Source organism: Myotis daubentonii, chromosome 1, assembly GCF_963259705.1.
Source record: "Myotis daubentonii chromosome 1, mMyoDau2.1, whole genome shotgun sequence".
In the NCBI taxonomy this organism is placed as follows: Eukaryota; Metazoa; Chordata; class Mammalia; order Chiroptera; family Vespertilionidae; genus Myotis; species Myotis daubentonii.
In genome coordinates, this window is record NC_081840.1 from 232784692 (window position 1) to 232794296 (window position 9605).

The following is a 9605-nucleotide window of genomic DNA, read 5'->3' on the forward strand; positions in this document are numbered from 1 at the left end:
AGGAAAGGGCTTGGGGGGGCCTGGGGGCCAGGTGGGTGATATGAGCGGTGGAGATAGAGTGCAGGTGTTCCAGGGAGAGGGAGCAAGACCCGCAAGCTGGTGAGCCTCTCAGAAAAGGGGCCCATGCCTGGGGGGTGAGGAGGAGGAGGTGTGGGGGATGGACCCCCAGCCCCAGGTCCCAGGAAGCCATGAGCTGGGAAGGGCAGACGCTGGCCGGGGGCCCAAGGGGCTGGGGGAGGGAAGAGGCCAGCCCAGCACAGGCTGAGCCCCACCAGGTGTTCTTTTGCTGGAACCAAGCCAAGGGGACACACGGGGGTGGGGCCAGAAGGCGGGCTCTGGGGGTGGCTCAGGACATGGCGATGGGAAGTCTGTTTGGACTTGGAGCTAGAGCCTGGCCGCTGCCTCCCCCTGCCCCTGCCCCCTGCCCCCAGCCCCTTGCTTTGCCACTGGGAGAGCCAGCTCAGTGTCACAGCCCGAGGCCCACCTCCATCCCAGCCCCACCCACTACCGCCTGGGACTGGCAGGACTGGCTGCATGCCTCGACCCATTCCCTGGGCTGGGCTCCTGGGGGCAGGTCCGCTGCCCACTGTGAGCACCGGAGGGCAGCCTGCCCGGCTGCTCGTCATGGCCAGTGCAGGGGGACCCGTGGGTGGGCATCGGCTCCCTTCTCAGCCGCCCGAGAGGGTGTGGGGGACAGTCAGAGGGGGCTCCTGGGGACCAAGACCTCCCAACTTGGAAGGGCCCTGGAGGGTGAGGGAGTCCTGGGCTGGGAGGCCAACTCCAGGGCCAGCCGCCCCCCCTGCCCCTCCCTCGGCTGCCCCCTCCCTAGCGGCTGCCCCCTGACTGCCGGCCACCGGCCCCTGGCGCCATCAGCACCCCAGCCTGGTCAGCTGCTGCCTCGCCTGAGCCTGAGGTTGTTTGGGTGGAACTTGTACACAGACGCAGTCAGGCAGCCCCACCAGGAAGGTCTATTTCCAAACTCCCTGTGGGTGGAGGGCTCGGCCCACGCACTCGCTCGAGGCTCTATTTTTATACCTGACACCCTGCCCTCAGCCCGGGGCCAATCTGGGACCTGAAGGGCCCCTTCTATTCTGGGGCTTCCGGCCCGTGGCGTGGGGGGTGGGTGGCTCACCCCGCCTTCCTCCTTCCAGACTCGGGGTTCCAGTGGCCCCTGTCCCCCACTCCCGAGCCCACGTGACCTTGGGGAAGGCCCTGGGGTCTGGAAGGGGAAGCTGTGGCCGTCAAGGCTGGGGCCTCACTCACGGGGGGGGGGGGGTCCCACCACCAGCTTAGGGTCCGGGCAGCCGCCCCCCAGGCCAGGGCTGGGCACTAGGAGGAGGGACATGAGACAGGGTGTGAGGTGGCCGGTGTGACTGTGGAGCCCCCCGGCCAGAGGCGGGGGTGAGGGACCCAGAGGCACTGGGCCCCCCCAGGCTGCCCTCCAGGCCCCTCGGCCGGCAGCCTGGGCCTCACTAGGCACCCGGACCTCTCCGCCCCGTGGGTGCTGGTGGGTGTCCCTGAACCTTCAGCACCTGCCCCGCCCAGCGCCGGGGAACCCTCCCTTCCCTTTCCATCCTCTGTCCTCCAGGTGCACTTTGGCCATTCCCGAGGGTCCCCAAACCATGACGGGCGTCTTGGGGTACAACCCCCTTCCCAGGCCACTCTCTACCCATCAGCCCAACTCCTGACACCCTGTCTCTCCTCCCCTCCCCTCTGCCCTGGCTCAGCCCAGCCCGCCACCACTCGCCCGGCTGCAGGCTGCTTCTGGGCTCTGCCCCCCCCCTCCCTCTCCCCCAGGACAGGGGGCAAGCCCAGGGGCAGGTGGACCGGCCTGTCCACTGCGAACTTCTGAGCAGAGCAGGGCCCAGCGCTGGCCCTGGGGCGCCGGGGGAGGGGGCTCTAGGGCAGGGGGCTAGGGCAGGGGGCTAGGTCCCCGTGGGAAGGAGGCCAGGAGGAGGCGGGAGGGCGCACAGGGGGGACTGAGCCTGCTGGTGGGGGGGCACTAGGCCTTCGCTGAGCGCCCGCTGTGCCCAGGCCTTCGCACCCTTGCCCCCTCGGTGGGTGCAGCCACAGGAGATGGCGGGGCGCCTCCCTTTCCAAGAGAAAACCGGCTCGGAGGGGCTCCCGCGGGACCGGGCTCCGCGCCTGGGCGTCTGGCTGCCTCCTCACTTTCTCTGTTTCATGTTGAAAAGGCGAGGGCAAAGCCGCCTGCGCCTCTCAGCGCCTCCCGAGCTGCTGCTGGGGTGCCCGGCCCCCCTCAGAGGCAGGGCCAGCTCAGCCGGACCAGGGCTCGCGGGGAGAGAAGGGCGCCAGCCCGCCGGTGCGGCTCGGGGTTTGACCGGCGGCCCACGCACCGGGAGGTCGCGGGTTCGGTTCCCGGTCAGGGCACCGGCCCAGGTTCCGGCTCCATCACAGCAGGGCCTGCAGGAGGCAGCGGTGATGTCCCTCCCCTCCCCTCCCCTCCCTTACTCTCCCTCTAAAGTCAGTGGGAAACATGCCCTGGGTGAGGATGGGCACCGCCAACGCGCCAGCGCACTCACGGGGTGTGTGGGGGGGCGGGGGGGGACACAGGATTTCACGCTGTCTGCGTTTCTACGTTTCCGTGGAAACCGGCACAAAGAGCGAGTCACCGAACAGGGATGCGTGTGAGCCGCAGGCCGCGGGGACACCGTCCGCCCGCCCCCCAGTGACCAGGTGAGCGCGGTGCTCACGGCCTCCTCCGCCCGCAGCGGCCGGAGCGGCCTCCTGCTGCCCAGCCCCGCCGCGGGCTGGGGGACCCCCTCCTGCTCGCCGTCGGGGTGGGGGACCCCTGGCAGGCGCCGTGCCCCGCGGGCTCCGCAGCAGGTCCCGCCCTCACTTTCCATCGCAACTTTCCGCCCGTCCTTTCGGTTTCGCCTTCCTCCCCCAGACAGCTGGCGGCGTCGCTGCCCCGGCCTCGGGGGCCACCGGCCGCCCGTCCCCGTCCCCACCGGGCGCGGTTCCCTGGAGGGACGGTCCTCGGCTCCGCTCCCTCGCTGGGTCCACCCGCGTCCGTCCGCCCACAGCCCCGCGCCCGCACCCGGCTCGGCCCTCCCTGCGTCCGCCGCCCGCGCCACCTCCTCCCTCCGGCCCTCGCACTGCCCCCCGCGCCCGCATCCACGGCGGCCTCCTCCCTGTCCCCCCCCCGCCCCCCGGGCAGCGCGGCCCCCGCCCCCCAGCCTCCCAGCCCCCCCACCCGGCCTCCCAGCCCCCCCACCCCCGGCCTCCCAGCCCCCCAATCCCTCCCCCCGCCCCCCGGCCTCCCAGCCCCGCCCCTTCCCCGCAGGGCGCTTCCTCCTGGCTGTCACTGTTTAATGTTCCATTGATTTGAAAGAGAGATTTACTAGTGTTTATGCATTTATTGTTGCTTCTTTTCCTTCAAGTTTATTTTTGTTTTGTTTTGCTTTTCGTGCTTTTAAAAAATGTTTTTATTGATTTCAGAGAGGAAGGGAGAGGGAGAGAGAGAGAAACATCAGTGATGAGAGAGAACCATGGACCGCTGCCTCCTGCACGGCCCCCACTGGGGATGGAGCCCGAAACCGGGCCTGTGCCCTGACCGGGAATCGAATGGTGACCACCTGGTTCCTAGGTCCATGCTCAGCCCCTGAGCCAGCCAGGCCAGTGGTTGCTTCCTGTAAGTGGCCTGACCACGGATCGAACCCGCAACCTTAGCGCATTGGGAGAATGCTCTAACCAACTGAGCTACCCACCCAACCAGGGCCTTCTAAACATTTTATAAGGCTTTATTTGAGCCAAACTGATGACATATGCGGGGGAGTAAGATCGCAAACTCTTGGGGAAGTGTGGCTGAGGGTAAAATCCCAGCTGAGAAGGTGTGCACCTCAGAAAGCCTGCAGTTCCCTCCCCGCCCCCCGCTGACCACGGGAGTGGACCTGGGAGCAGGCTGCTGAGGGACCTTTGTCCTGCAGTGACCAGAGGACATGGCCCCGGGTCCTGGCTAATCAGGTTTCCGGAGAAATGCCCTCCCACGTCCTGCCTCAAGGGGCAAGGCCCGGCTTCCACGTCCTGGCCCTGAGGGACGGTGGGTGGGGCAAGGCTGGGGTCTCAGAGCTGACCGTGCACTGGGCTCTTGTTGTTTATTTTTTTTTAATTTATTTTTAAAAAATATATTTTATTGATTTTTTTACAGAGAGGAAGGGAGAGGAATAGAGAGTTAGAAACATCGATGAGAGAGAAACATTGATCAGCTGCCTCCTGCACACCCCCTACTGGGGATGTGCCCACAACCAAGGTACATGCCCTTGACCGGAATCGAACCTGGGACCCTTGAGTCCATAGGCTGACGCTCTATCCACTGAGCCACACCAGCGAGGGCTGGACTCTTGTTTTCATCATGGACCCTCCCCCCTCTGTGCTGATCTCCCCCAGCCCAGAGACCCTCTCTTGGGCCCGCTCCAAGAAGCCGGGGCCTGTGCCCTGACCAGGAATCTAGGGTGACGCTCAACCACTGAGCCACGCCGGCCGGGCTCAGCTGCTTCAGTCCACACGCACCCTCGCTTCTCCCTCGCCAGGGAAGGTGACATGGCCACAGGTTCTGGGGGTTGGGACAGGGACACCTTTGTGGGGTCCTTATTTTGTCAGCCACGCAGTCTATCAGGAAATATTCTTTAAATGTTTTTATTGATTTGAGAGAGAGGGGAAGGGAGAGGGACAGAGAGAAACACTGATCAGATGAAACCCACAACTGGGGTATGTGCCCTGACTTGGAATCAAGCCAGTCACGCTTCCGTGCAAGGGACAAAGCTCCCACCACCGGAGCCACACCCGCCAGGGCTGGGCTGAGGCACCTTTGGAATAAGTGGCACTGCCTCAGGAGAGCACACACCTGCGGCCTGTCCTGCACCCCGTCCCTGGTAACCTCCTCGCGTTCCCTCCTGGCCCCCCCCGCCCCCCCCCCCCCCCCCCGCACAAAAGAAGCCGCACCCTGTCACTCTGCGGCACTTACCTCACTGTTGACATCTTGCTTTCAGGTGTGTCCTCTTTTTAGCTCAATAAAATTCTTTCTTCCAAATGATAAGAGAAAGTTTATTTAGAAAGTCACTGAGGGCCCTGACTGGTTTGGCTCAGTGGATAGAGCGTCAGCCTGCGGACTGAAGGGTCCTGGGTTCGATTCCTGTCAAGGGCATGTACCTTGATTGCGGGCACATCCCCAGTAGGGGGTGTGCAGGAGGAAGCTGATCGATGTTTCTCTCTCATCGCTGTTTCTAACTCTCTATCCCTCTCCCTTCCTCTCTGTAAAAAATCAATAAAATATATTAAAAAAAAAAAAGTCACTGAGGAACGAAAGGTGAGCCAGCTGGGCTGGGTGGGCCCAGGAAACGAGTTACAGAGGCAAAAGAAGGGCCCTTGGAGCTTAGGAAAAAGAGTCAGAGAGAACATGCCTGGGAAAAGGAGAGAGGAAAGGGTGCCGGAGTGATGGGGGGGGGGGTGCGGGGGGAGAGAGAGAGAGTAGCTCAAATAAATTTTTATAAAAATTCTCGCCCTGGCTGGGTAGCTCAGTTGGTTGGAGCATTGTCCTAATATGCCAAGGCTATGGGTTTTTTGTTGTTTTTTTTAAAAATATATTTTATTGATTTTTTTACAGAGAGGAAGGGAGAGGGATAGAGAGTTAGAAACATCAATGAGAGAGAAACATCGATCAGCTGCCTCCTGCACCCGCCCCACTGGGGATGTGCCTGCAACCAAGGTACATGCCCTTGACTGGAATCGAACCTGGGACCCTTCAGTCCACAGGCCGACGCTCTATCCACTGAGCCAAACCGGTTAGGGCAAGGCTATGGGTTTGATCCCTGGTCAGGGCACATACAAGGAGCAACCAGTGAATGCAAAAATAAGTGGAACAACAAATTGATGTGTTTTTCCTCTCTCTTCCTCTCTCTCTCTAAAAATCAATAAATAAAAGAAATTAAAGGGAACAATTCTGTACAGGTTTGGACATTCTTACACCAACACAGCGTTCAGTGACAAGAGCCCGGGCCCCAGCTGTGCATGCTCAGGCTGGGCGGAAGGTGGGGCTGGCACATACTCTGGGTCCTGCCTGAGGCTCTGGCCCCCAAACCTGGTGGCCCCTTAAAACACCAGTCACATCGCCCCCTTGTGGACACTCACGGGGAAGGCTGAGGGCCCAGTGGGGTCTCCTGGAGACCCAGAGTGTGGTCTAGGGCAGGGAGCAGCTCGGAGGGGCAGGGCCAAGGGCCCCAGGCAGCCCAGCACCCGTCCCCGTCTCCTCTGCTCTGCCTGGGCCCTTCCTTGGTGTGCAAAGTCCCTGGGCTCTGCCCATGAGCCCAGCTGCCTGAGGCGCCCGCACCCACCAGGAACGGAACATAAATCCTGCAGCATTTGCGTTTTGACCACTTGATCAAGAGATGATGCTGGCCAGTATGGCTCAGCGGTTGAGTGTCGACCTACGAACTGGGAGGTCAGGGTTTGATTCCCAGTCAGGGCACATGCCCAAGTTGTGAGTTTGATCCCTGGTGGGAGTCGTGCAGGAGGCAGCTGATCAATGATTCTCTCCCATCATTGATATTTCTCTCTCTCTCCCTCTCTCTCTCTCTCTCTCTCTGAAATCAATAACTATTAAAAAAAAAAAAAAAGGAAATGATTGTGCGGGTGGGTCAGGGGTCGTTTCTCCAGGTGGCTATTGAGCATCGTGGCCAGAGGTGTGTGGCAGGAGGGGCCTCCTGGGGCCGGCACCCCCCTCCCCAGGGTCCTGTCCAGGCCTCCCGCTGCTCGACCTCCGCTGCCCACAGCCCTGCGCTCAGCCCCACACCCTCTGACAGCGAGGGCGCAAGTTCAGAGAGGGCTCTGGGGACAGAGCGGGGACAAGCGGGTGTGGAACAGAAGGGAGGGGCCAGCTCAGGCTCCCACCACCGACAGGGGGGCTGGAACTGCTCTGTCCGAACGTGCCCCCAACCTCAGCCTCCGGGTCCAGAATTTCGTCCCTTTGCTGCCTTTAGGGGTAGATATGATGGTGCCCACAGCTGCTCAAATACACCAGGGGCGAGGTGGCCCCAATTCCTTCCCCAGACTTCCGGGTTCCCAGGGGTCCCCCGCAGGACCAGCGGAGGATGGTTTCCTTGGCTCCCCCTGCCTGGGAGCTGGGGTGGGGGTGGCACCCCTGTGTGCACACAGCCTGCAGAGGGCTGGGCTCCCGCCATGGCTCAGCTGTCCCAGCCCCTCCTGTGGCCTCTCCAGCGTCCGCATGATGTGCATGGCTGCCCAGGGCCAGCCCTCCCAGGCGAGGCAGTGGCTGCGGTGCTTTGAGACCAAGCCCAGGAGTCACGCGCCTGGTCACCTGGTCCATCCGAGGCCGAGTGTCAGGCGATGGGGTCGCTCTGGAGGCCGCTCCCAGCTACAGGTTTCTCCCTACAATCCAGGCGCTCCTTCCGGAACACGCGTGACCCCCAGAGCCGAGGGACAGGCTCGGGCGCTCACCTCACAGCTGGGAACCAGGCTCCAGGTGTCAACCTGAAAAATACAACAGTCCGGCCCTGGCCAGTGTGGCTCGGTTGGTTGGGCGTCATCCATGCACCAAAAGGTTGCGGGTCCATTCGCGGTCAGGGCACATGCCTGGGGTGCAGGTTCCATCCTGGGTAGGGGGTGGGTGTGCAGGAGGCAGCGGATAGATGTTTCACTCTTCCATTGATGGTTCTCTCTCTTCCTTCCTCTATCTCTAAAAATCCATTTTAAAAAATCTTAAAAAAATACTAAAATAATAAAAAGTGAAACTCCGTTATTTTACCAGAAACGATGGGTTTAATCAGAGACAGCAAGGAATTGCAATTTGAGACAAGCCGCCTGAGCAATAAGCCGCCGCCAAGTCCAACAAACGCAGGAGAGGAACGTCATCGGACGGTAAAGGGAGGGCTGTTTGGAAGGGAAGTCACTGGAGGAACGTGTGCGCTCAGGGTAACGACGGCCTCTTACCGCCTATTGGCCGGGTGGCTGGGGGAGCTGATTTCTCCCAGAAGACGCCATGTCCAGAAATCCTCCATGTCGCAGGGGGCAAAGCTCATGAGAGACCTCAACCTGGACAGAAGGCAAGAGTCCCTGGGAGGGGCCGGGGCGTGTGGGAGGAGCTAGGGCAGTGGGCGGGGCCAGGTCATGTGGGATGGGGCCATCGCTTGTGGGAGGAGCTAGGGCACGTGGGAGGGGCCAGGACATGTGGGAGGAGCTAGGGCACGTGGGAGGAGCTAGGACATGTGGGAGGGGCCAGGACGTGTGGGAAGAGCCCGCCCCCTGAATGTCTAGAGCCCAGCAGGAAGAATTGTTCACAGCAGCCCCTCCCCTCGACTTCCCTCAGTGTGTGCACCTGGCTCCCCAACTCTGCACATACCGGATGGAAATCTTTTCTTTTTCACAAATAAATTATTTTTGGTGACAATACCTAGTTGATTTTTGTAGGATGGTGAACAATAGGTTTTTGGAAACTGTGACTTTAAGCAAAACGACATATAACGAAACCAATTTTACCCTAGGTTAGTTTGTATAAATAAGAGTTAAGTTCCAAGCTGCCTGGCCTGGTTCAGTGGTTAGAGCGTCAGCCTGCACACCAAAGAGTTGTGGGTTCAATTCCTGGTCAAGGGCACATACTTTGTTTGGGGGTTTGCTCCCCACCTTGGGGCATGTGCAGGAGGCAACCAGTCGATGTTTCTCTCTGTCTCTCTCTCTCTCTCTGTCTCTCTCTCTCCCCACTCCCTCCTTCCCTCCCTTCCTTACACTGTGTCTGAAAAAGCAATGTAAAAAATATCCTCAGGTAAGGATTAACAACAACAACAACAACAAAGAGTTAAGTCCCTGCAGCATATTTCTGGTCAGAAAAATACCAAATTTCTAAATAAAGACTCAAAACACCTTTTTTTTAAAAAACATATTTTATTGATTTTTTACAGAGAGGAAGGGAGAGAGATAGAGAGTCAGAAACATCGATGAGAGAGAAACATCGACCAGCCGCCTCCTGCACATCCCCCACCGGGGATGTGCCGGCAACCCAGGTACATGCCCTTGACCGGAATCGAACCTGGGACCTTTCAGTCCGCAGGCCGACGCTCTATCCACTGAGCCAAACCGGTTTTGGCTCAAAACACTTCTAACACTAAACATTGAGATAAATATGAGCTACAATACATTTAAGACAGATTAAGGAAGACAAAGATCACTATTTTCCAACCATCTTATTCTAGTTCAGGGTCACAAGCGGCCAGTCCTCCCGCTCAGGGCGCAAGGCTCCTGGGACCCCACCCAGGCAGGACGCCCTTCCACTGCAGGGTCACCCGCACCCGCACCCACACCCACCCCGACTGGGACAATACGGACATGCCATTCAACTCACAAGGTAATCTGTGCACTTCGTTGAGATGCGGGAAGAAACACACACACACACACACACACACACACGCACACACATGCACACGGAACACGTGTCAATTCCAGAAAGTGGTCCCAGCTGGGAAACGACTTTTTTCTCATAAACGTTATAATTAAAGAAGAGGTTATCGGAGGACCAGCTGTACATTTAAAAAACTGATTTCAGAGAGGAAGGGAGAGAGACAGACAGACAGAAACAT

The 9605-nt window shown here is 60.0% G+C and overlaps 1 long non-coding RNA gene across 1 annotated transcript; it reads right to left on the reverse strand.

Moving 5' to 3' along the window:
* Positions 1-4510: 4510 nt before the first annotated feature.
* Positions 4511-8183, reverse strand: LOC132222283 (uncharacterized). The gene is made up of 3 exons (XR_009450170.1): positions 5800-8183; positions 5322-5555; positions 4511-5088 (listed from the first exon to the last, which is right to left on the reverse strand). It is a non-coding gene; the product is annotated as an uncharacterized LOC132222283 (long non-coding RNA).
* Positions 8184-9605: the final 1422 nt, after the last annotated feature.